The sequence below is a fragment of the Canis lupus genome, chromosome 37 (assembly GCF_048164855.1).
Source record: "Canis lupus baileyi chromosome 37, mCanLup2.hap1, whole genome shotgun sequence".
Lineage (NCBI taxonomy): Eukaryota > Metazoa > Chordata > Mammalia > Carnivora > Canidae > Canis > Canis lupus.
In genome coordinates, this window is record NC_132874.1 from 14,202,915 (window position 1) to 14,229,473 (window position 26,559).

Sequence of the window (26,559 nt, forward strand, 5' to 3'; positions counted from 1 at the left end):
ATCTAAGAGTCAGAGACACTGACCACTTTGTACAAGGACACATAGCTGGTATGGACAGAACTGAAGTTCAGACTCATATCTATTTGACCTTAAAACCTATTTTGTTTCTACTACAATGTATTTATTCAAAGAAAAAAAAGGCATTTATGGCCATATAAAAGGTTTACATAAATGCAAATATTAAATTGACCTGTTCTGGGAGACCTGAGTGGCTCAGTGGTTGAGCATCTGCCTTTGGCTCCGGTCCCAATCCTGGGGTCCTAGGATGGAGTCGCACATCTGGCTCCCCGCAGAAAGCCTACTTCTCCCTCTGCCTGTGTCTCTGCCTTTCTCTCTGTGTCTCTCATGAATAAATAAATACAATCTTAAAAAAAAAATGACCTCTTCTGAATGAAAGGCAAAGGGAACTTTGCTCATAGATTGCCAAGATGTCATAACCAATATGAGGCCTGTTACCTATATTATCTCCTCTGCTCAATATCAGGTCTTTCTAACCATGCTTTGAATATCTGCAAAGCATAGTTGCTCATATAGGACTGTAATCCTTGACCTTCCACTCATTGGCAGTGGGAATCAGTTGTCAATTTATGATGCATAGTTTAACACATCATGTATAAGGAAACAATGATTTCCAAGCAACTGGTTTACCCCTCAGCTTCAAAAGAAATAGATATTTCTAAGTTAGTGTGTGTGTGTGTGTGTGTGTGTGTGTGTGTGTGTGTGTGTGTGTAACTGCTAGCTCCCAGTCTCCTTGCTCTGCTTTCCCCAACCTTTTAGCATCATCACCAATGCTAAGGCTCCTTGTTTGTATTTCTTCTTTTCTTCCAGACTCCCATACAATTGTCCTTGAAACGGAAACAATGAAAAGGAGATCAGTCAAAGACGAGAGGTGTAAGGTTTCTGCTGTCCATGCTCCCAGAGCTAAAGTTCTTAGAAGACCTACGGAAGTGACATTTATTTTAATTTCTTCAAAAATCGACTCAAATTGATTACTGCTCTTAGCTAGTCAGGAGAAATTTTGCATATTCTTCTCACTCTAGGGGATTTAAACAAGAGAGACGGATGCCACTGGTTCCAACTTCAAGATACTTGGATCATCAAAACATCACCTCAAGGTCTTTCTACATAACAGATGACAAAAAAGTAACTTTTTTTTAAAAGAAAATGTTTATTTCAGATAGCAAATGAAGGGGAGATAAGTCAAATTGTAAGCCAGAAGAGATATATATATATATATATATATATATATATATATATATATATATATATAATTATGTGTTAGATGTACATTGGGCCTTATGGTACATTAAAATTCTTTAAATAATCAATCATTACAGTGTATTCATGTTAGTTTTTTGCAAAACTTAGAAAAATATCTTTACTGTTAAATGCATTTATTAAAATGTGTTTTATTATTTATTTTTTAAAGGTTTTTAAATTTATTTATTCATGAGAGACAGAGAGAGAGAGGCAGAGACATAGGCAGAAGGAAAAGCAGGTTCCCTGCAGGAAGCCTGATGTGGGACTTGATCCCAAGACCCCGGGATCATGCCCTGAGCTGAAGGCAGATGCTCAACTGCTGAGCCACACAGACGTCCTTGTGTTTTATTATTTAAAATAATCTTTACAACTTGAAATTATATACTTTCCTTTAAATGGATCATCAGTAATTTATGACATTGGGCCATTATTAAGGTCACACAGCCTTCTACTTGTAACCTTGTTATTACAAGAAAATATGATATACTTTTATAATGTATTTTTCTTAGTAATGTGGGCAAAAGTTCAAGATTTTCTTTTTTTTTTTTTTTTAAGTTCAAGATTTTCTATGTAGTGTATAATACTGAGGGAAGACATGAAATTATGCTTTAAATAATTAAGTTAACTATACCTGAATAATGCAAATTAACCATCTGGTTGCTTTTAGAAATTTTCCAATTAGATTTTTAAGGGTAGAACATTAGATAAGCAGCAGTTTTCATAGTCAAATATAGTTTTTCCTCATTCTGATTTTGCATACATATTTTTATTTATTTTTTTATATAGGTCTCTTATTAAGTAGCAGAAATACAGTGTTGGGTGGTTATCATAGAATAAAAGTCCTTATTTCCAATGGCATAAAAATAACCTCTCATGATTGCTTTGTATAAAGCCATAACACTGAAGTAGATTGTCAAGGTAATAATAAGTGGTTCTAAAGAGTACTTTTTTATTTTTAAAATAAAGGTGTAGAAGCCCTCAGGCAACTAAAACAAGTTGCTTAATTAAGTGATAATACCAGTAGAAGAGAAGATTGTCAGCTCCTAACTATTCCCACAAGAGATACACCAAATAAAGCAGGATACTTATCAAAATGAATTTTAGTGTAAAATTAAAATGTTTACAGCACTCCTTCCCTGCCAACTCTATGTGATTCTTTAAACAAAGTACTTATTTTTAAAACTATCAGCTCTAGTCTCTCTCTTTTTAAAGATTTTTATTTTTTAATTTGTGAGAGAGAGACAAAGAAAGCATGAGCAGCGGTGAGGGGCAGAAGGAGAGGGAGAAGACTGCCGCTGAACAGGGACCCCAAGGTGGGGCTTGATCCCAGGACCTTGGATTCATGACTTGAGCTGAAGGCAGATGCTTAACTGACTGAGCCACCTAGGCACCCCTCTAGTCTCCCAGTTTGAGAGTTGAATGTTACAGTAAACACTGAAATATCAAACTACTCTGTTTGACGGACATTTCTACCCAAGCATGATAGAAATTTTATTTTAATCGTCATCAGCATCTTAAAAATTATTCTTATTTTCATAGTGATATAACAAAACAGAAAAATCTTGATATCTGATGCTCAATTTATATATATTGTGCTTTTCTCCTTTCAAATGGAAGTGTACAAAGCAGGGAAACTCTGAAGACCCAACTGCATCTTAACAAGATCCTTCCAGAACTTAGCAAGTCCAAGATTGTGGCCTCTTCTACCACCTTAGTACAAATACTTCGGTTTTAGTAGGATGATGTTACTATACAGCGAGCAAGAAAAAGAAGCAAGTATCACATTAGTCTAATGGAAAGAACATGGCCTTGGAGTCAGAGCCCGATTTGACAACATATTTGATGTCTGACCTTGACTGTGTCACTTAATTTCTCCAAATCTCAGCTTCCTTATCTCATAACTTAAAGGATTGTGAAAATTAAAAGAAGTATAAATATATATATTTTTAAAATTCTATTTATTTATTTGAGAGAGAGAAAGCATGCAAATGGGTGGAGGGACAGAGGGAGAGGCAGAAGTCAGACTCCCTGCTAAGCAAGGTTTGATCCCAGGACCCTGAGATCACACCCTGAGAGCCAATGTCAGATGCTTAACCGACTGAGACACCCAGAGGTCCCAAAATAAGTAAGTATATTCAAAGAACTTACCACAGTGCTACTATGCAATAGACTAGAAAGCAACAAAGTTAGCTCATATCATATTTCTTGCTGCTACTCACTCTCGTGTAGCCAGGGTACCCTAGTGTCCCCAAGGTCTTGTCTGAACATGGCCAAGAGAGCGAGATCATGTCACTCACTAAGTTAATTCAGCTGCTGACTGTGCAGAGTTATTTCCTTACCAGCTCAATGCAGCAAGCATTTATTAAATGCTTCCTTCATGCCCAGCACTCCTCTGTAAAGCATTGATTACACTCTTGGAAATTAAATACAAAAGCAAGAAGAAATAGTCACTACTTTAGGAGACACATAATTTTGGGGTGGAGGATACAAACTTTATTTATTTATTTATTTATCTATCTATCTATCTATCTATCTATCTATTTATTTATTTATTTATTTTTGTGGAGATGGTGAAAAGTGTGTGGATATAGAAAATATATGGGGCACCTAGGTTAAGTGACGGACTCCTGATTTCAGCTCGGGTCATGATCTCAGGGTTGTGAGATGGGAGCCCTGTGTCAGGCTCTGTGCTCAGCAGGGGAGTCCACTTAAGATTCTCTGGCTCTTATTAGAAACGACAAATACCCACTATTTGCTTCGATGTGGAGGGACCTGGAGGGTACTATGCTGAGTGAAACAAGTCAGTCGGAAAAGGACAAACATTATATGGTCTCATTCATTTGAGGAATATAAAAATTGGTGGAAGGGAATAAAGGGAAAGGAGAGAAAATGAGTGAAAATATCAGTGATGGTGACAAAACATGAGAGACACCTAACTCTGGGAAATGAACAAGGGGTAGTGGAAGGGGAAGTGTGGGGGGGTTGGAGTGACTGGGTGATGGGCACTGAGGGGGGCACTTGGCGGGATGAGCACTGGGTGTTATGCTATATGTTGGCAAATTGAACTCCAATAAAAAAAAAAAGATTCTCTGGCTCTCCCTCTTCCTCTTCCTCTGCCCCTCCCCACACTCATGCTGTCTCTCTCAAAAAGTTAAATAAGTAAATAAATAAATACAATTATTAAAAAGAATAGAAAATATAGGTGTAGGTATAGAAAATCTATAGCTAAATTACCCATTAATACATAGGACTTCACTTGGAACTGTATTATATAGTAGCTCCAGAAATTTCCCCTACTGTGAAGCACTGGTATTTCTCTATGTGGGTGAGGAAGCAGGTCCATTGGGTGGTGTGGAGGAGGCCTCCTTCCATACTCAAGTATCTGGAAATCTGTTTCTACAAGGGATTTCTTGGACATTGGCTCCACTAGCTTCTTTCTCATGGATGAAAACTTTTTCTCTGTCATGTTTAGGTCGTGAGCATGATGGAGTAAGTTAATGGAATGAATGCTCAATGTTCAAAGAAAACTGATCAGACATGCCAAAATATTGGCTTGACTGCAATCAGACATTCTACATTTTAAAAGAAATTTCTGTAAATATCTATACAATTCATTCTTGAAGGAATTAACATCAAAAGAGAAAAGTATATAAACGTCTGAAAATGATTTTTAGTGAGACATAATAACTAGATCTCCACAAAGTCTCCTATGGGACACCCACATAAAAATTCTGCTCCTGATTTCTCATCAATATGTAACTCCGTTGCTTTGGGGTTGGGAGTGATCTCTGGTGACAGAAGTATATAAATGGTCATGATCCTTTGTTCTTGCTTTGTGGAACTATTACACCTACATTCCTGCCTTCTTGCCCAGATCTTTAATTTTTCCTCTTGCACAGCCTAACTTCAGCACATCTGGCCCAGGTGGGCACGTGGAATATAACCAACTAGTCTTCATTCATTTTAATTTAATGAGATATGTATCCAGTGATATGGAGGGACTCACTGTCCATTAAATGTGCACATTTTGGTGTATTTGTGACCAGTATTCTGCTTCTATTAACTGCATCAGACATTGGAATCAGGTTGGGAGGCTGATGTGTGAGGAAACAGGGTTATCTTGGTAGCCTGGTTGTAGGGGGGTAGCATGTAGGACCCATGGAGCATTGAGAAGGGACAGCCTGCCACAGAAGTGCCCTACTTTGTTCATTGCATAGTACAAGCCTGACCCTTCCCAAATCCCACTAAAGGCTCTATGTGGGGCAGAGGGGGTTATGGTTGTGCTGCTCTACTCCCCACTGACTGGCTCTAAGAGAAGGAAAAATGGCTTGCCGGCATCTGGATGTACATTCACAGCAGCTAAGATGGGGTGGGTGTCAGACAAGGGCTGACACCATTCCTTGGCCACAGGTGAAACTTTGATCCATCCCAGCAAGATAGTCCCATAACATTTTGAAGATTGTATTTAACCTATCATTAGTCTTCTTGTTTGTGTCTTACAGTTCCTGTTTTTTCATGTTCTGAGGTTCTGAGATCAAACCTTTGTGTGGTTAGAATCTAGGCCCTACTGCTCGCCTGCCATGTGACTCTAATCTGTCTAAGGCTCTCTCTCTGCATTTGTGAAACGGGAATCATAATAGTTCTTTTCTCATGGGATTGTATTAGATTGCATATATGAAGCATGTTAGAATAACTGGGATGTAATCAATACAAGCGAATGTTAGCTAGCCGTCACCATCATTGTTATCATCAGCAGCAATAGCCTTACAATCATTCAAATTCCTACCATCTTGGAAGACCTGGTTCTCAAAAACCCCAGAGACTGGAGATGCAAGTAGGGCATACAAAACATGGCCAAACTACCTACAATCACCAACACTGGCATTGATGCCATTCTGTCTCATGTTGGGGCTTGTGGCTATTTCTAACCACACTTAAGGGAACAAAATCCACAACCACTTCCAGGCTACATAGCAAAATTATGTTGTAGTGTCTGTGTTTTGTGAGTGCTTCTATACTCAATAATTTTAATTCACAATAATTTTCTGAACACAGTCCAACAAAATTGCATAAAAAACATAATGCAACAAGAGAAAACAAAAGGCCTTCTGTTTTAACAAAATTTTACCTAACATAAATTTACAGAACACAAGTTAACTTGTTATAAAACAGTAATTTAAGTGTTTTCCACTTCAAGCTGTCTTTTTCTATTTTATTTTTAGGAAACTCTAAGGTACCATCTTTAACCACCTACACAAAGAATATCCTGATGGACAGCAGAGGTCATGGTCTTCTGACATAGAAACCAAAAAATAAGAAAGAGTTGGTAAGGTAGAAAAAGAAGGAATTAGGTATCAGACGCTATGGTGGGCAGACTCTAGGGTGGACTCATGATTCTTTTCTTCTTATTTTTATACACTTGTAGGATCTCTTCCTCTTTAGAGTAAGCAGGAACTGTTACTTTCTTTTACTCAATAAAAGACAGCCAGGGTGATGAGATGTCACTTCTATGATTTCATGACACAAGGAAATTCTCTCCTTTGCTGGTTTGATAATGCAAGTGGCCTTATTAAGGTGGCCTCTAGGAACTGAGGGTCCACCAGCCAATGGTCAGTAAAAATCCAAGTTCTTCAACCCTACAGCTACAAGGAGCTGAATTCTGTCAACTGTGACATTAGCTTGGAAATGAATTCTTCCTCAGTTGGGCCTACAGATGAGACTGCAGCCCTGGCCAACACTTGACTGCAGCTTTGTGAGACCCAGTGAAGCTGTGCCTGAATTCCTGACTGCAGAAACTATGAAATAATAGATTTGTGTTGCTTTAGGCCACTAAGTGAAGTGATATTGTTATACAAGCTCCAAATAGTTTTTACAGATATCTATTACTGTCAGACACCGGATTGTTGGTTTCACATATATAGCTCTACAATACTCACAGTAATTCTGGAAAGAAGGCCTTTAATCCCATCTTTATAGAGAAAAAGCTGATGTTTGGGGTTGTCAAGTTACTTGCCCAGGACCATTTAGCTACCTTAAGGTAGGGTGGTAATTTGTGGAAAGAGACTTTTTTTTTTTTTATGATAGGCACACAGTGAGAGAGAGAGAGAGGCAGAGACACAGGCAGAGGGAGAAGCAGGCTCCATGCATCGGGAGCCCGATGTGGGATTCGATCCCAGGTCTCCAGGATCGCGCCCTAGGCCAAAGGCAGGCGCCAAACCGCTGCGCCACCCAGGGATCCCTTGGAAAGAGATTTTTATGGTTTGTCTCATCTCTTGATTTGGTCTAACTGTACTAAGTTGAATAAATGGTGTTTCTTGCTTATCTTTTCTTTTTTTGTAAGTAGGATGAAAAAGATTTTAAATATATGCCCTATTTATTCATCACATTAGGAACTAATTGAAGTGATGAGATAATACTGTTTAGAAACTTCTGGCTCCCTGGAGAAGATTGTGAATGCAGTTAATATTTGAAATAATTTTAAATATTTCAAATTATAAGTGAATTACTGAGGAGGTACTTGCTTTCATAGAAAAATTTTCTTCTCTGTAACTAAAAGACTGTGATTTTCAAAGTATGTAATTCAGACTCTAGCAATATTGCACAGGAAGTATTTCAACTATCTTTCCTAGCTGTGGACACCAAAGCTAAATGAATGCCTCTCTGGGATACACAGTATCTTTTTTGATCATTCTTGGTTGCACTTGTTCTGGAAATTTTGCAAAGATGATAGCTTGAGTAGTATTTGAGGATGCTTCTTCACCTTTCAGTTCACTATTGCTAGAGATTTCCACTTCTATGTTCAGCCTAAAGTCCTTCCTGCTGGAACAGTGTTACTGTCTTCCAGAATAGAGATAGATGAAAGAGATAAAATTCTGACAATTCAAGTTCAAGAGAAATCAAGATTTTGACTTTGCTTTTATGAGTTCACTAAACTTGCTACCAAAAAATTCAGATACATTGTTTGGTAAGTAGAAAAAAAGAGTACCTTTATGGGGCACCTGGGTGGCTCAGTCAATTAAGCAACCGGGTCTTGATTTAGGCTCAGGTCATGATCTCAAGGTCATGAGATTGAGCACCATATCAGGCACCACACTGAACGTGGAGTCCACTTTCTCTCTTTCTCTCTCCCTCTCCTACTGTTCCCCCCCTCACTGCTGGTGTGCTTTCTCTCTAAAAAATACATTTTAAAAAGTATCTTTTCTCATCATGTATGCTGAAATTGAAACTGAAAAAAGAAGCAGAGTTGGCAGGTGAGAAAGAGAAAGACAGGAGTTAAAAATCAGAGCCTGGGAATTAATATTACCTTAATATTTTAAGTTACTGTGGGCGTATTTTCAATGCCTTTAAAAGTCAGGTGAGGTTGATGGCTTCCTGGTAAGTTCCAGAAAGTAATTCAAGCTGAAACAAAGGCCCTGGTGCTTAATTCACCAAGACCATGATTGTTGTCGCTTTTGTGATATTAAATAAAAGACCATTATTATTTATAGAATTTTATAAAGAAACAATGTAGACACACTAATGATTTCAAATTTTTTTTGCCTCAAAGAAATTGAAAACTTTCTTCTTTGTAACTATTCAAAAAAACCAAGCATGAAACTAGTATGTGGGAAATTTCGTTTATAGTTATCTTTACTCTTTTCTTCCATCTGTGCTCCCTCACTCGCCAACTGGAACTTAATCTGGATATTCCCACCAAAAAGGTACTAAGCCTAGGTTGTGTTAACTTCTCCCTGTTGTCCTGTCAGCAGAATAGAAACAGTAATATCTATCTTACTTTACATGAAACCATGGTAAAAAATACACCTCTAAATAAAACATAGTACATCACTATTCAATCTGCCCTTCCACATATATTTTCTTCTTTGAAAATATCTTCCACAAGGGATACCTAATATATATATATATATATATATATATATATATATATATATATATATATATATACCAGTAATTGGCGGGAGAGATTGTTTCATGTGTATAGTCTTTTGAGACCCTTGAGTTTTAAATAATAAGAATACGTTGAAAAATAAGTAAAATTGAAGCCAATAAAAAATGTTTAAGAAGAATGTTTCATCCATTTGGCCTGGTATGCTGCACCAGTGGCACCCTAGATAAAGTATTAAACTAGGGAGCACTCAATACCTCCCCTGTGCTACACACCATCTCACACTCTGACACAGGCATCCCCAAAAATGTCTCAACACCTCTGCCCAGATGCCAGTGGTGGGCTGGAGAGGAAGAAACACCTTCATAACTCCATGTACCCCCACCTGACTCCTCACTTCTCCCACAGGCATCATTACATCATTACTTACTCTTACTCTCAGAACACATTCCTACAGAAGTCTACTGTCTCCATCGTTCTTTCCCTCTGGGTTTGCCCAGCTACCTATCACCTTTTCACATTTCATCTGGGCCCCAGTTTTCCGTCATCCTCAAAGCTTTTCACCTACTCTCCTCCTTCTTTTCTGAATTCCCTTCATTGCTAACCAGTTGTGAGGCAAAAGCAAAGCATTTCACTTTTCTGAGGAATAAAATGTTCATCTTTGGGAAGGGTGTATTTGAAAATGTGCAGATGCTTCCTCTTGAGGATGGTCCATCACTCTGTTCTAGGATGTTCTAAGTTGTCCTAGCAACTTCTCAGAAACAAGTCACCATCAGAAGCTTGATTTGATCTATCTGCCTACAAGGAGGAAAGCTGTATAAATGATATTCTAATTCATTCTGAAGGCAATATGAACAGAACTATTTATTTGGATGTATACATTCAGACTTTTGTTTTTCTAATTTCTTTCCCTTATGGCTCGACCATCACACTCCCAAAACAAGGATAAACAATCCTAGTATTACATTTTGTTTCAATTACTAATATTTTTTTCCCATCGACTGCTACAATTATCTGGACTTATGTGTGCTCTGGCCATATTTGAGTCTGTATGAATTTTCTGTCTGAAACAGATATGTTGCACATTTGGTTTATTCTTGGTTCCCTAAGTTATGGATAACTGTAATTTAAAGGTGTAAGCTACATGAAGATGCCTTGCATCCTCTATTTTAACTTATTCTGGGTTAATACCACTGTTTCTCTCCACTAATTTAAACCCACTTAACTCTGCCCAATCTATGGAAATTTTGGTTTCTAAAGCTAGACTTCACTAGCTCAGGCCTCTCTAGGGAAGAAGATTGAGACATTTCTACTAATATCTATGAACCTATTATGTCATTCAGACCCTAGAGTTGACAAAGCTAAGTTATTTCAGTTAAAGGAAACATGTTTTTAGTCTTTTCCAAAGTCTTTAAAAAATAGCTATTGAAAAAAATATTATTGAGCACTTACTATGTGCCAGGCACGCTCTAGTGACACATTAATGGAAAAAATAGGCAAAATTTCTTCAAACATTTTTGGGTGAGTGGGACTAAAATCAGTGAACAAGTGAATACACATTCTAATAAGACAAATTCAGACAATGGTCAGTCTTATGGTGAGGCTAAAGCGAGATGACTGAATGGAGAGTGATTTGAATACATGTCAAGATGGGGGTTATATAAAGCTTTCTAAGGGAGTCAACAATCAAAAATTTTGAATCACAAGAAGGACCTAGCCTTGGGCATCCATCGTGATGATTGATTGAGGAAGACTATTCCAGATAAAGGCAGCCATTAGTTCAAAAACCCTAGGGTGGGAGTGAGCTCAGTTTGTGTGAGGAGCAGAAAAAAAGCCAGAACAACAGAGCATGGTGAATAAGGGCAGAAGGATGTCAGGGAAGCAGAGGCCAGATCATGCAGGGTTTTCTAAGGAAGGCTAAGGGGATTGAGATTTTATTGCAAGTTAGTAAGAGGCCATTAGAAGATTTACACTTAGAAGTGCTCACCCTGCCTGTCACAAAGAGAACAGACTGTGTGTGAAGTGGTGTGCACGCATGTCAAGAGTGACAAGCAGGAGACCAGTAAATGATTCCGGTGAGAGAGATGGTGTTTCAAACATGATGGCAGTGGTGAGGATGGAGAGAAGGACAGATTCAGGTTATGGTACAGAGGACTCTAGAGCAATAATTATCTAGTATATTAAAAGATAACTCCGATATACCCAAATTTCACATAGAAAAGGAAGCAAAGAAACCAATAGCATATGGATCATAGCATTTTTGATATAAAAGGGACCTCAGAAGACACTTAACAGATGAGAAGACAGTGAGCTGCCATAGTAAATAACTTCCTCAAGGACAAACAATTAATGAGCTCCAGAACTACATCTCTTCATATCTTGTCTTCCTCATCATATTCAGGCTCACTACTAATCTGGAATTTGCCCTTTGGATCACACTATAGTTGATAGTCTAACACTGCAGGTTACTTGAAGAAAATCTCAGAAAGACTCTTTATACATAAGAACGTCATAATTTCTAAGACTTTAATTGGCCGTGATGGAAAAGGAGTCAAGTGTCCTGGCTCAGAGAAGGTATCTTGGCATTTAGCATGGACATAGATTTACCAATCTTTTACATCTCCCTGTACTTCTACGTTCCTGACAACACAAAGGGAACAAATGATGAGGGGCATGGGAGGTAGTTCTCTTCCAGGTAACAACAGTGTAAAGATCTGAAACTAAACTAAGCTTACGAGGCAGAGAACTTTGAAACAAGCAATACAGTAAATGAAATCTTGAGTGTTACACTAAATTTAATAGAAGCATTTCAATTTTGCTTGCTTTGAGAGCTCATCAACTTTCATATGATAAATTCTTGACTCCCTAAAGCATTTATTTGCTGCCACTTACCAGGGCCAGATTGAAAAAGCCCAGGAGTGCTTCTTGTTGACAAGAGATGAATTGTCTAACTATTTAAAGCATGTTATAGCCATGAATTATTTTTCAGTGTTTACTGTTCTGAGTCCATAACTGGAAAATGATGAACTTTCTTCAATGTCGATGCTAGAATGTGAGAAATGTGTTGACCTGGCAACAAGCCCATTAGTCTAAAACTAAACATATATGAGCATACAAATCAGTTTTAGGTTATACAGTTTGGATTCTGTTTCAGACTCCTAGTTAATATGATTTGTTATTTCCAACTGCTCTTCCATTAACAAATGTTGTATTCCAGAATTTCAAAATGCTTTCTTAAAGGCACATGAGGAAAAAAGCCCTAGGTCTTACTATGTTTCTGACAGAAATGAGTATCACCCTCGTCTGCTATCTCATTTGCTTTTTCAAGGTATATTGTTTCCTCAAACAAATAAGGAGGTTGTTTAGATTACATGGTCTAAGATCCCTTTCTTCTCCAAACCCAAAGACAGCAGTTATTTTAAGAAATCCTTAAAATTGTGTGTGCCATAAATGACCAAGGCCATATTAAGAGAAGCAAGTTTTCCACTCTTAGACTTAACATTCTCTTTTCTTTTTCTCCACACAGCTGAAGAGATTTGCATATGTTGAACCATCCTTGCATCCCAGAGATGAATCCCATTTGATTATGGTGAATGATCCTTTAGATATGCTGTTGAATTTGGTTTGCTAGTAGTTTCTTGAGAATTTTTCCATCTATATTTGTCAGGGATATTGGCCTATAGTTTTCTTTTGTTGTAGTGGCCTTATCAGGCTTTGGTATCAGGGTAATGCTGGCCTCATAAAATGAGTTCAGAGTGTTCTCTCTTTAATATCTTTGGAAGAATTTGAGGATTGGTGTTAATTCTTTGTTCTCTCCTTTTTAATATTTTTGGAAGAGTTTGAGGATTGGTGTTAATTATTTAAGTGTTGGTGGAATTCACCAGTGAAACTGTATGGTCCTGGGGTTTACTTGGTTGGGAGGTTTTGACTACAGATTCAATCTCCTTATTCATTATTAGTCTGTTCAGATTTTCTATTTTTTTCATAATTTAGTCTTGGTAGGTTGTACATTTCTGGGAACTTACCCATTTTTTCTAGGTTGTTCTATATGCCAAGAGGATTAAATATAATCACTGTACAAGCTAATCATATCATAGTTGCCATTCTTGTTATGTCTGCCAAAGAATGTAGAATGTAGAATGTAGAATGTAGAATGTAGAATGTAGAATAATTCCAGACTGGCCAAGTCTCCTCTTAAAGAGGCAGGAAACACTTCAAAGCAAGCTGTACCTTATATGTCCTATGTGAATTTAAACAAGGGAGCAGACATCTGATCCGTGCTTTGTGTCTTTGTATCCAAGTATGACTTACATATCGGTTACTCAGTTATCAAATGACAGATAAAATTTTCTCCTATTTTAAGGATGTCATCCCTTGCTCTAGGTCATCAAAGTGCAAGACACAATATGTACCTGAGGTCTTGAGTGAAGTGGTGCTTTTCTGGATAACTTTCCTCATTTTGGTACCATGACATTCCCTATTTCTGGACAAACCTAATGTCTATAAACTGTAAATATAATATCTCCAAGTATTCACATGGCTTTAAAAAATGCACCATGATTTCATATGTATTTAATTATTTGTTAATTTATCCAGTCACACAGTGGATATTTGTTAAGTGCCTACTATGTGTTATGTAATGGATTTTTAATCAGAAAACATGGAGAGAAAAAAAAAGAAAACATGGAGAGGCAAAACTTTATTTTCTGTTTCTGGGACAAACTGAAAAATCAGAATTCTTTTATAATTTCATTTTGCTGAGGCTTGCAAAATTCAACATTTTAAAATGTTTACGTCTAGATGAAGTGAGTCTTCATTTATTATATGCTGTCACTAGCTGATAATAGACTGGTGATCTAAACTACATGTTCTTTGGTTCCCTCCCTCTCTTTGTCTCTCTATCAATTCACCATTTTTATTTACATGTTCAATGTAGACATTATCAATGTGAGCTTTAAATATGCTGATTCCATAAAGCAGAGATTTAAATAAACAAATATCTTACTAGCAGTACCTTTTTTTCACAGATTCTTTTTGTCTAAGACCCTTGAATCCTATTTTGAGGGTAATCAATAAAGAGAATAGAGTACGATTCTGGGAAGTTGGGTTAGCTGGGTCTCCAACCTGAGTAGAATTTTTAGGTCACTTCTAGTTTTTAGAGCCAGTCAGCTGTGAATTGAATTGAATAGATGGTGTGTCTTGAATGAAGGGAACTAAAGACACTTTAATTTTCTTTTATAATCTTCTACTATCTTACTCATCCATTCCAGTCATAAAACTAAAGCCCAATTCAAGATCACATTTGGGCCATTTTAAAGAGCCTCAACACCTTATACTCATTCTACTGTTACTTTTTTTCCCAAGCCATTTACCCTGGTTTGCAGATTAATTTTTCTCAACTATAGCACTAATCTCATCACTCACCTACTCAAATGCTTTCAAATGAACTCCCATTTCCTCCTAAATCAAGCAGAGAACTCCTTGGTCTTGTACTTACAGCTACCATGTGGTCCCAAACTCTTTTATCAAACCTTCTAAGAGGTCCCTTAGGGCTGTATATTAGGCTAAGATACAACTTCATGTAAATAGTCCTCTTCACTACTAGAAAGAACTTTTTCTCTAGCCTCAAAATTTGTGATTTTTACTTCTTTTCTTTTTAAGACACCCCACTCACACTCCTTCAAAATAGGCATTGCCTGTCCTCATCTCTGAGATGGCTTCCTTTGGCCAAAGGCTTCAAAGTATGTCTTGCCTATATTCCAAACTGCTTTTTAAAAAGGCCCACATTTTTGTTTTTTTGTTTTGTTTTAAAGATTTTATTTGTTTATCCACGAGAGACACACACAGAGAGGCAGAGACATAGGCAGAGGGAGAAGCAGGCTCCCTGCAGGGAGCCGGATGTAAGACTGGATCCTGGAACCCCAGGATCACGACCTGAGCCAAAGGCAGACACTTAACCATTGAGTCACTCAGGTGCCTCAGGCACACATTTTTTTTTTTTTTTTTTTTTACAATGAGAGCATTGTTTCCCCCCCTCCCAAAATGAAGGTTTTTTTTGTTGCTTTTTCCTCATTACAAGAGCTATAAAGTTTTATTACAGAAAAATTGGAAAACAAAGATAAATAAATAGTGGAGAATAGAAACCATTTATATCCTACCCATCCAGAGACAACTACAATTAAATTCTCATGTTATTTCCTTCTTTTTTAACAAAAATATTACACTTTCAAAAGTTCTCAAATCTGAATTTAAAGTAATACTAAAACACCAATTATTACTAATAAAAAAACAAAAGCGAATAGGAACTCCACCTCAAAAAACCTTTGATCATCTATTTCTCACAGTTATTTTCATATAAAAAGAATACATCCACATAATTTTATGTCCTTTCATACAGTCTAAATTTGCTTCACTTTTTGGGTTTGCAAAAAGTGTGAACATATCAGTCTATATGTGCTGAATACATACAGATATGCTGGAGAAAATATACAGAATCTGTTCTAATAGTATTTAGACAGAGAACTGCAAAAATCAGTGACAATTCCTAACTAGAGAATAGAGAAACATAATGTTCCACTTTAAGCCGAGAATTTCATGATCTATAAATAAATCCTTTTGGTTAATTGACGTCATATTAGCAAAATGATAGAATGACAATTCTACTGCCTACCCACTAAGTCAACTGTAATTGGCTAAGTTTAGCAAGGTAATCAAAGCCCACAGCTACTTCTTTGTATAGATAATTCTAGCTCTGAATTAACCTGACAATCATATCCCAAAATTAAATTTTCTTTTGGAAAAGAGAGACATTAAATAATTGTTAAAAAACCAAAATGACTAATGAGTATCAGAAAGACCCAAATATCAAATCATAATAGCTCCTAAATATTCTATTTATTTCAGGGCTCCCTCCCTCACATAGGACAGAAAAGAAAGCTCTTTTCATTTTTAGGTTGTCGTATACTGTGGTTGGAAGGTTATGTTAGAATTCATTTCAGCCTTTTTTAATATCATTGTATGCTTGCCAAAGTCCAGTCTTCTCATGAAGGAGGGACAATTTTAAGCTGGCTTTTGCTTCCATAGAAATATTAATTTTTGGCAGCTCCAGGAATATTTCAGGCATAAACAGCAGGTTCTGTTAATTTTAGTAAATTGGATCTGCATCTGTGTAGGGAATTATATTGTCTTTTACGTGAATGAAAACCCTTCCCAGTCTCTCTCTCAACACTGATGCTGTGGTCATTTCTAGTTAAGTTCCAGAGCAAGATTTGCTATTATACAGGGTTTTGTTTATGTGTATATATCTTAAAATAACTAGAGTTAATTTAAATTAGAATTAATGACATCTTTGGGGCAGAGGGGTTTTGCATAGGCTCTAGGAGGTCTATCAAATCTCTGAAATGATACATAACATTTAATATTATGAACTTTTTTCTTCATTATGGGGAAGGGGTCTACAGCTTTTGTTGTCTTCTCAAGGGTTTGTGACTCCAAAATATCTATGAAACCTGATTCGACATTAAATACAATTGAGTGAAGTTGCTTCCATGTTTATGCAGTGAAGTTCTAGCAGATATCTGGATAGCCCTTGTATCTAAAGTGATTAAGCAAAAGACAGGAAATATCCTTTCATGAAAACATGAGGAGGAATTTTAGCTACTAACATTAAGATGAGTCGGTTTCCTAAATAATTAATAGCTTAATGATAATCAGCTCTATGATAATAAGCAATTAAGAATGAGGACAAAGGATAAAATGTAGGTATTGGACAGAATGGACTTTATTTGGGGCTTTAAAAAATGTTACTAGTAACCTATTTTCAAGACTGTTAAAATAATTAAATCTATAGAACTTCCTGATACTGCTGTCAGCATGTCATGGAGAAAGACATCCAAGCAATCAAACTGTGCTCATCTTCATGAGGAGTTATAGGAGAAATCCCTGCTTAACCTTTGTTTCAAGATTAATTGTCCTTAACCTGAGCTATTGTTTCCTTTATATTGACTTATTGACCTTGAGCATTGTGCAAACCTGGGAATTCTCTACCACAGTATGTCTGAGATGTACTGCAAGTGATTTTTGTTGTTAATATTAAAGCAATAAAGATTATAAATTATGTATTTAAGAAATAAATTAGAGAAGATTCAAGGATAGCCTATGACTATATCACAGTCATTTGAAGGCTTTCTACTTGAGTGGCAAGAGAGAATGAATAGCAATTAGCAAAAAGGCTACGCTTGGGTCTCCACAGAGGAGTTTCTCTCTCAGGTAAAAGTCACCAGTTAGTTCTGTAAGTTGAAGAATTACTACTAAATTTGATTGTATTTCTATTTTCCTAGTCAACCAGGTGAACTCCAAAGAAGAGGTTTGAGTCATGAAGATATACTTGTTTAGCCTCTTGGTCTCCACATTGTCTCCAACTTTGTTTGTTTATTTATTTTTATTTTTTTAAGATTTTTATTTATTCATTAGAGACACACACAGAGAGAGAGAGAGAGAGAGGGCAGAGACACAGGCAGAGGGAGAAGCAGGCTCCACACAGACGCCCTGGGCCGAAGGCTGTGCCAAACCGCTGAGCCACCCAGGCTGCCCTATTTATTTATTTTTTAAGTAAGCTTTATCCCCAATGCAGAGCCCAACATGAGGCTTGAACTCGTGACCCTGAGATTGAGATCTGAGTTGAGAACCGACTGAGTCACTCAGGTGCCCCCTTTCCAGCTATGTCTTTAACTTTTTCTTCTTTTATTTGGAAAAGGGATGTCACAACTTTAAATTCAAGCGATCTTGTTGGAGGGTATGTATCCTTGTGAGCTGCTCAGTTCCTTTGGGAAAAAAATGGTAAATACATCCATAATAATAATACTAATAATAATAAAAAGATGATGGGTACCTGGCTGGCTCAGTCAGTGGAATATGAGACTCGACCTTGGGGTTGTGAGTTTGAGCCCCATGTAGGGTGTAGAGATTACTTAAAATCTCTCTCTCTAAAAAAAAAAAAAATGATGAAATAAATGTACAGTTTATTGGCTTTCCTGTTTCTAAGTCAATCAGTGAAATGTTTGGATTTTTGGAGTTTGCCATGGGGAAAAATTATTTTCAACATTACAGAGACTTATAACATAAGGGAATGCATAGAGCCATAGTGAGAAACACTCCCAATCTATTAAAATTATTCATTAAAATTCAAAGAAAACTTAAATGTCGAAAAATCCCCATTGGGCAGCCCAGGCGGCTCGGCAGTTTAGCACCGCCTTCAGCCCAGGGTGTGATACTGGAGATCCGGGATTGAGTCCCACGTCAGGTTCCCTGCATGGAGCCTGCTCCTCCCTCTGCCTGTGTCTCTGCCTCTCTCTTTCTCCGTGTCTCTCATGAATAAATAAATAAAATCTTTAAAAAAAAAGAAAAAAGAAAAATCCCCATCACTAATGTAAACTTAACATCATGGAAAGTCTCCTCTAAATTTTTTTTTCTTTTCTTTCTGTTCTTTATTTTGAATGCTTACCTTCCTAATGAATGGAGAAGTTATCAAGAGTGATGGTGAGTTTAGCAAACCTTCATTTCATAATGAGATAAAGATGAAAAAGGCAATGCCCTAGCAGATGAGAGTGACACAGCCAAACATGCAAAGGATCATATGGTGAAGAAAGGAGCAAAAATAGAAACAAATTCTGCAAAGTAGAGCTGGGAGGGTAGAAAGCAGGAGCAGCAAGAAGTAGCTGAGGGGAAGCAAAATGACCAGGAGTTTCTCAAGAGATGATCAGGGCTGGAATGCCAAGTTCACTTAAAGGTTGTTGCAATTTATCTTCCTGCCTGGTTGGAAATCACTAATCCAAACTGGTTCATAACTAAAGGAAAGCAGATCCATGTGTCTTGACTGATTCAGGAGGATTTTGTTTATATACTCAATGGGTGAATATTCTCAGTGAAGAGGAACTTTCTAGCTGCCCAGTGTGGTGTTGGCTACAATGGCAGAGCAAGGGGAGCTTTCATTTTTGGTTACCATTTACCCCTAATATGTCCTTCCTGTGTGAAATCCAATCTTTTTTTCTAAAATAAATAGTATAGGGGCACCTGGGTGGCTCAGCGGCGGGGGTGGGGGTGGGGGATCTGCTTGAGATTTTCTCTTTCCCTCTGCTCCTCCCCCCTAACCTCCATGCTTACATATGCACAAGCTCTCTCTCTCTCTCTCAAATAAATATAAAAATCTTAAAAAAAAAAAAGATACATAATCTAACTTGGACATTCATTTTAATAGAGAGGTTAACTTATCCTTTTACTATTAATAGGCATGTGGGCCTAAGGCTGAGTCTGGGTAGTTTCTTTCAAAACAGGTCCTGATGTATGATGGGCACATGTATCTTTGTTTTAAAACAGCACTATAATAATGCAAAGAATGAAACTGGAGGGAAGTCTCTGGGGAAGTAAAAAGACAGCGCGTAGGCTGAAGTTCATTACTTTCTTTTGGATGCGACTTTTATAATGCACGAGCCATGCAAAACAAGAATGATAAGATTTATTACTTCCAGCACATGATTTTTCAAAATTTCTTTTAAAAAGGGATAGGCCATATTAATAAAAACTGATGTTTTTCAGTCATTTCCCTATTCCATTTGTAAAATGCTAGTGTGTTTCTAAATAAAACAGAGGGCAGCCCTGGTGGCTCAGCGGTTTAGCGCCTTCAGCCCGGGGCCTGATCCTGAAGACCCAGGATCGAGTCCCATGTCGGGCTCCCTGCATGGAGCCAGCTTCTCCCTCTGCCTGTGTCTCTGCCTCTCTCTCTCTCTGTCTCTCATGAATAAATAAATACAATTAAAAAAAAAACAAAAACAAAAACAGAGAAACAATACTCAATAGCTATCAATCACCTCATTCAGAAATAGGAACAGAGAAACAGCTAGTAATAGTTAATAATGTCAATAAATCTTCTAAATGTTTTAAATATATTAACTTAATTTCCTTTGCATTCACTTTACAGATGTGGAAACCCCAGCGCGGAGAGCAGAAGTTACCTGCCTAAGGTCACAACGGTAGAAGTGAGAATGGAGTCCAGAATTGAGTCCAGATACTCTGGTTCCAGAACTGATGCTCTCTTGACCACTACACTAGGTGTCAGATACACCTGCTGTTAGACCATGTATATTAATGTCAATCCACAGAAACTTCAGGACCCAAGTGTCTTAATAGATCCCGTTATTACATGGTGGAGTACGGATTAAGCGTGCGATGAAAATAAAGGAAATAGGACAGCATTATTTGTTTCCCTTCTAGTCTCCATCTCTGCCTTCACTGCTCCCTCTGAAACCTTCTGAAATCCATCCTTGAGCCTTATTCTTCCAGAGCAGTACATTGATAATGGGAAGTACTCATATGGCTTCTCTCTGCCTTAATGGTATGCAGATGTATAATCCCATTGAGGACATGAGGCCGGCAACAGAATTTTCCTTCTTTTGGAAGGAAAATCATGAGAAAGGTAATTCAGGAATGTATAAAATCAAAATGCTGTTATACCTCAGGGAAGCAGCAAATGACCCCTAACAGCTAATGAATTTTAGCTTATATTTGTCTACAAAATAAAGAAAATGGATGTAATGAATGAACCCTAAGTACAAGCTTCTAAAGTGGTAGGAAACTACTTCTGCTCTATTACACTAACAGATGAAACCACAGAGAGAAGCAAAATATAGAATGAATCTGAAGCTCCAACTGAGAGAGGGATTTTCTAAAAATCAATTGTGTAATTCAATACAACACTGTGTTCTGAACATGGAAGTGGGTCAGCTCACTCCCAGGGCTTTTATGTTTCTTACAGATCTCCAATCCATATGAAAGCCAACAGGACACATCTACCCAGGTTCAGAGGCGGGTTTGCTATGCACATAATAACCAACAGAGTATAGTTAACACAATGTTTTTTCAGCTTCGCTGAAAAAATTCACACATCTTATTGGTAGTGGAACCACTGGAATATTTCTTGTATTTTATTTTTCTTAAATTCATCGTGCACTTAATGAATGGATGCTTTCAAATTAACTTCTTGGATTCACTGTGTTGATTTTAATAAAGTTCTTTGAAAATACCAAATTTAGGGCACCCCATGTGTCACTCATTCATTCTTCAAGGCTCTTGAAATATATGAACTTCTTTACTCTCCTCTAAAATCTCATGAAAAGGTGAACTATTCCTCTCATGTTCTGGAATTAGAAATCTAAGCATAGAGAATACAAGTAACTTGCACAAGGTTATGTGGACAATAGTAGATGGCAGAGCTTCCAAAAGTAGGTGATGTCCACAGATGGCCAGGTTTTGTGATGTGGCCTTGCTTGATAAAGAACTCTTATTGATGGGACACATCCCACCACACACAACAATCAACTCAAAATGGCTTAAAGACTTAAATGTAAGACCTCAACCACAGAATTTCTGGAAGAAAACATAGAGGGTAAACTTCTTGACATTGGTCTTACCAATTATTTTTTTGGATTAGACACCAAAAACAAAGGCAACAAATGCAAAATTAAACAAGTGGGATTACATAAAACCCAAATGCTTCTGCACAGTGAAGGAAACCATAAACAAACTGAAAAGTCAATCTATGGGAAGGGAGAAAATGTTTGCAAATCATATGTCTGATAAGGAGTTAATATCCAAAATATATAAAGAACTCATATAGTTAAAAAAAAAAATACCCCAAAATCTCAAACAATGAAAAAATGGGCACAGGAACTAAATACTTTTTTTTTTTTTTTTTTTTTTGCTTTTTGTTTTCTGAACTAAATAGTTTTTCTACAAAAGACATACAAATGGCCAACAAGTATATGAAAAGGTGCTCTATGTCACTAATCATCAGGGAGATATGCAAATCAAAACCACATTAAGATATCATCTCACACCTGTTAGAATGGTCATAATCCAAAAGTCAAGAGATAATAAGTGTTGGCAAGGATGTGAAGAATGAAGAAAGGGAATACTCGTGCCCTGATAGTGGGACTGTAAATTGGTTCAGTCACTATAGAAAACAGAATGGAGCTTCTGCCAAAAATTAAATAAAGAAATACAATATGATCCAGCAATTCCACTTTTAATTATATATCCAAAGGAAATGAAAACAGGATATTGAAGAGGTACTTCATAAACAAGGATCTTGAAGAGGTACATACTCCCATCTTCATCGCAGCACTATTCATGACAACCAAGACATGGAAAAAACCTAAGTGTCCATCAACAGATGAATGGGTAGAGAAGATGTGGTATACATGTATAATGGAATATTATTCAGCTATGAGAAAGAAGGGAATCCTGCCATTTGGGACACCATGGCTGGACCTTGGGGGCATTACAGTAAGTGAATGAAGCCAGACAGAGAAAGGCAGATATTGCAGACTATCACTTATATGTAGACTCTAAAAGAAAATAGTTTAACTCCTTGACATAGAGTAGAAAAGTAGCTGTCTCATGCTGGGGGTGGGAGGAACAATAGGGAGGAGTTGATGAAAAGGTACAAAGGGGCAAGAAGATGAATCAAGCCCGAAGAGTGAATGTGAAACATGGTGACTACAGTTGATAACGCTGTATTCTAAATCACTGCAATTTTCTAAATGTACTCATATACCATTAAGGTAAATATGTGAGGTGATGGATGTGTTAATTAACTAGCTCGGGGAACTTCTTCCCCAATATATCCATGTATTAAATCCCCACGATGCACACTTTAACTATCTTACAATTTCATGTGTCAATTATACCTCAGTAAAGCTAAAAAATAAATTAAACATTTGCTTATTTTTAATTAGTAGTGATTTTGTGCAATATAAAGAACCTACCTTCCTAATAGGAAATGGTTTGATTTCAGTATTTGTCTTTCCTAATAAATAACACCAAAGACTTCCAATTTAATGTTAGAAAAATTCCCAAGGTTTGAAATCTCTTTTTCTCACTTTAGGGTGATGTGATACAACAATAACAAAAGCTATCATTTATTAGGCATTTACTGTGTCCCAGCTCCTGCAATCAGTGCTTTAGACCATTATCTCACTCAGTCATAGCAATTCACTGGGAAGGTTTGATTCTTCCCATTTTCAAGTTCAAGAAATTGAGGCTCAGAGACGAACTTTTCCAAGATTCCACAGTATGTGGCAGAGCCAGGATTCAATTCCAGATCTTTCTGACCATTAACCATTTTACTTTAGGGACTGCCAAGCCATTTATTATTGCTATGAATAAGTTTAAAATTATTTTTCCAGGATTTAATGGATGGAAAAATCTGAAGATGGTATGGAGAGCAGTAAAATTTTGCAGAAAAGGGAGACGGAGGCAGAAACTTCACCTGCTTTATAATTTTCAATCACTATTTCCTTGATTAAAACCCCCTTTCTAAAAGAGTCTTTTCTTCCACTACTCATGAAAAATGCCAAAAGGCAGTAAGGGTTTATAAAAAGTATCATCTTTAGATCACTAGGCAAGTGGAGCCAAACTTGTTCCTCCCTGCCAATCAGGGAAGCCACACTGCCACTATAAAAATCCTGTCATTACACACATGTACAGGACACACACACGCCTGTGCCCTTCTGAGTCACCACAGTGGTTTTTTTTCTTTCTCACTGCTAACCCCATTGGAGGCTCTTACACCTAAGCTTTAATTCCATTGCACATCCTACTCCAATGTAAATACTGTCCTGATAATTGGGTCTTCTTTTTTGAAATAGGATTCATGAAGTCTTTTGACACTTGTAACCACATCCTTCTGACTGCCCTGGTCTGTTAATAAAATTGGAAAGATTTTTCAAAGCAAAAGGAAAAAAAATCAAAGCCTCTCTCCCAAGCTAGGGCTATTGCGATTTATGTAGATGAAAACAGGATTTCCCATTTCTGAAACACTGTATGATACTCTAAAGTTATGAAGATAGCTAAAAAGTGTCAGATATGATTTTCTGGGATGGTGGCACCAGTGATAGAGGTCTCTGACCCAGGATGTCATAGAACGCAAAGCCCTCAAGAATAAAAAGAGTCTTGTCTCAGACTAGTGATCTGTCCCTGGGGATGGAGCCTAATCAGGCTTTGTCTCTCCCTAATATGAAACCCAAGATACACACCCACAGCGTTTAATTACAGAAGTCTAAAAGACTAAAGGGAATGACTGAATTTACCTTAGAGAGAACCTCAGATTAAGGGAAAGATGACATGTTTAAGAGGTGACATCCTTTCTTTGAGACTCCAAATGAACAGGTCTGATAAAACAGCTCTCATAAAAGGGTGAGTGGCTGGTATGTCTTTTGAGTAGACCTGGTTCCATCAGGCCTATTAAGGAGATAGGTCAACAGCCTCTTTAAGTTAATGTCAATGCTCATTTAAATTAAGCGTCATTTATGGAGTTCCAATTCTGAGTTGAAAGGGGGCCATTTAAAGTAGCATTGGTTGAAGGTTCTAGAAGATAATATTCATGTACAACTGTTACTTATGTATCTAGAAAGGGTCCACCCTCATGGGTGAAGAGCCATGCTCAGTTAACTTGCTCTTGTCCTCGTTGGAAAGATTCTTGCAAACTAAACCTTGTTCCCCGGGAAGATGAGCATACACAAGGAAAGGGGAACAAAGTTCCTAAACACTGTTAGTCTCTTGTGGAAAGGTTCTGCATACTGTTCTGTGTTCAGCTGGGTAAAGGAAGCTGTCTAGGGCAGAAAAGAGATAAAGGGACAAAGAAAAGTAGAAGAAAAAAACAAGGATAGTTAATCAGATCCCTCTTTTAACTTCCCACAAAGCCTGTGTTTGGTCCCCTTTGTTGGGTGTGAGCTGGGATTTTTCTAGTATGACTTAATTTGGGAGAAGGTGGGGTTAAGGAGCTGTTCCATCATTACCCCTTCCTCTCCCATGCAACTGTCACTAACGCTCAGTGAAAAGAGGAGGATGATTATTGTCTTCTTTTTCCATTTGTAAACCAAGAAGAGGAAAGAGCATCTTCACTAGCACCCACTATTCAATACTGGGAGACAGATTCATTTGCCACATTTGCTTGTCAGTGGCAGTGATCTGGCTTTTTGAGGGAACGATTAAAACAGGTAAGTTTGAAGTAAGAAGGTACAAGATGAGAAAATACCAGAATGTGAGGCTCTCAGCGGAGAAGGGAATTTTGGGTAGACGGCAGGGGATGCGGGGGTAGCCCTGGAGCCTAGAATAAAAAGAAAAGGAATTCTAGGCACCACGGAAACCATTCCTTTTACTTCCCTGGCTTTGGGGGACTCCTTGAGATGTTTTGGAGAAAGAGCTGTATCTAAAGGAAATCAAAGAATTGCTGAAACTTCAAACAAAGCGTGGTGGCTCTCCTATAACATAAGCGATGCCTCTTCATTGAATTATAATTCAAAGCAAAACCAATTAAAACAGATTCCGTCAGCATGATTTTTAATTGTCTGCATGGGAGACTATATCATTACAATGGCAGTTGGCACCATGACAGATAAACACCAAGTATTGAAGCTCAAAATTAATCTTTTCATTTTGTCAAGAGAAATCTGCAACCCTGCTCAGTGAGTGTGAAGCGTGTTGCATTTTGAGGCAAACTTAACAGAAGATATGTCACAAAGGACCAAGGATTTGGGCTCTGGGTTGTATAAAGCAGTCACAGCAACTTAGAATCACTAATGGAGGGGGATTAATGTTTGTGGAAGTGGAACAATGCACATATACTTGTCTCGAGGGATACCCTTCAGGCATTTGACTCTACAGTGCAGCTTTTTTCACCACTTCTAGAACCTCTGGTGGGTGATGACTTCCTCTGGGAGCTAATACATAAAATGACAGAGTCAGAAGATATGATAGACCACCAAAGCCTCATTTTATTGGCCAGGAGACAAAGGGGAAGAGACTTACCCAAGCTCACACAAAACTAGTCAGAGCCTGATCAGCTACAAGAAAAGCAGACTTTCTAGCTTTTAATTCATTGCCTTTTCAGAAAATTGAATAAGTTCTGGAGATGTACCACACAGAGTAATGCCAAGAGCCAACAGTGCTGTAGTGTACACTTGAAATTTGCTAAAAAGGTAGATCCTATGCTATTACCATATTATTATAATAATAATACTACAACAATAACAGTGATAATAATACAAAGAGGGAAGGAGGAGACTTTGGGAGGTGATGGAAATGATGGCCTTGTTGGTGGTGATGACTTCATGGGTGCATACCTGTCCCCAAACTCATCAAGTTGGACGCATTAAACAGGAACATATTTTTGCATGTCACGCATACCTAATAAAGTGGCTTTTTGGAACTGGGCATAAAGTACTTTTAAGAAGTATCTTTGATCCTTACCATAAACCCTAATGATTGAAGACGAGGGAAGAAGGCCCCAAAGGCTGTGACCTGCTCATGGCTGTACAGCCCATAGAGAAATGGTTGGAGAACTCAATCTTTCAATTCTT

The 26,559-nt window shown here is 37.5% G+C and overlaps 1 protein-coding gene and 1 long non-coding RNA gene across 6 annotated transcripts in view; one reads left to right on the plus strand and one right to left on the minus strand.

The window, feature by feature from the left end:
• Nucleotides 1-21,226, plus strand: part of LOC140625995 (uncharacterized) — a 97,737-nt gene extending 76,511 nt beyond the window's left edge. Inside the window, exons 2-3 of the long non-coding RNA XR_012025236.1 lie at nucleotides 829-1,143; nucleotides 20,121-21,226. This is a non-coding gene — a long non-coding RNA (uncharacterized lncRNA). The remainder of the gene's footprint in view (nucleotides 1-828; nucleotides 1,144-20,120) is intronic.
• Nucleotides 1-26,559, minus strand: part of PHACTR1 (phosphatase and actin regulator 1) — a 555,008-nt gene that overhangs the window by 414,735 nt on the left and 113,714 nt on the right. The window lies entirely within an intron of this gene.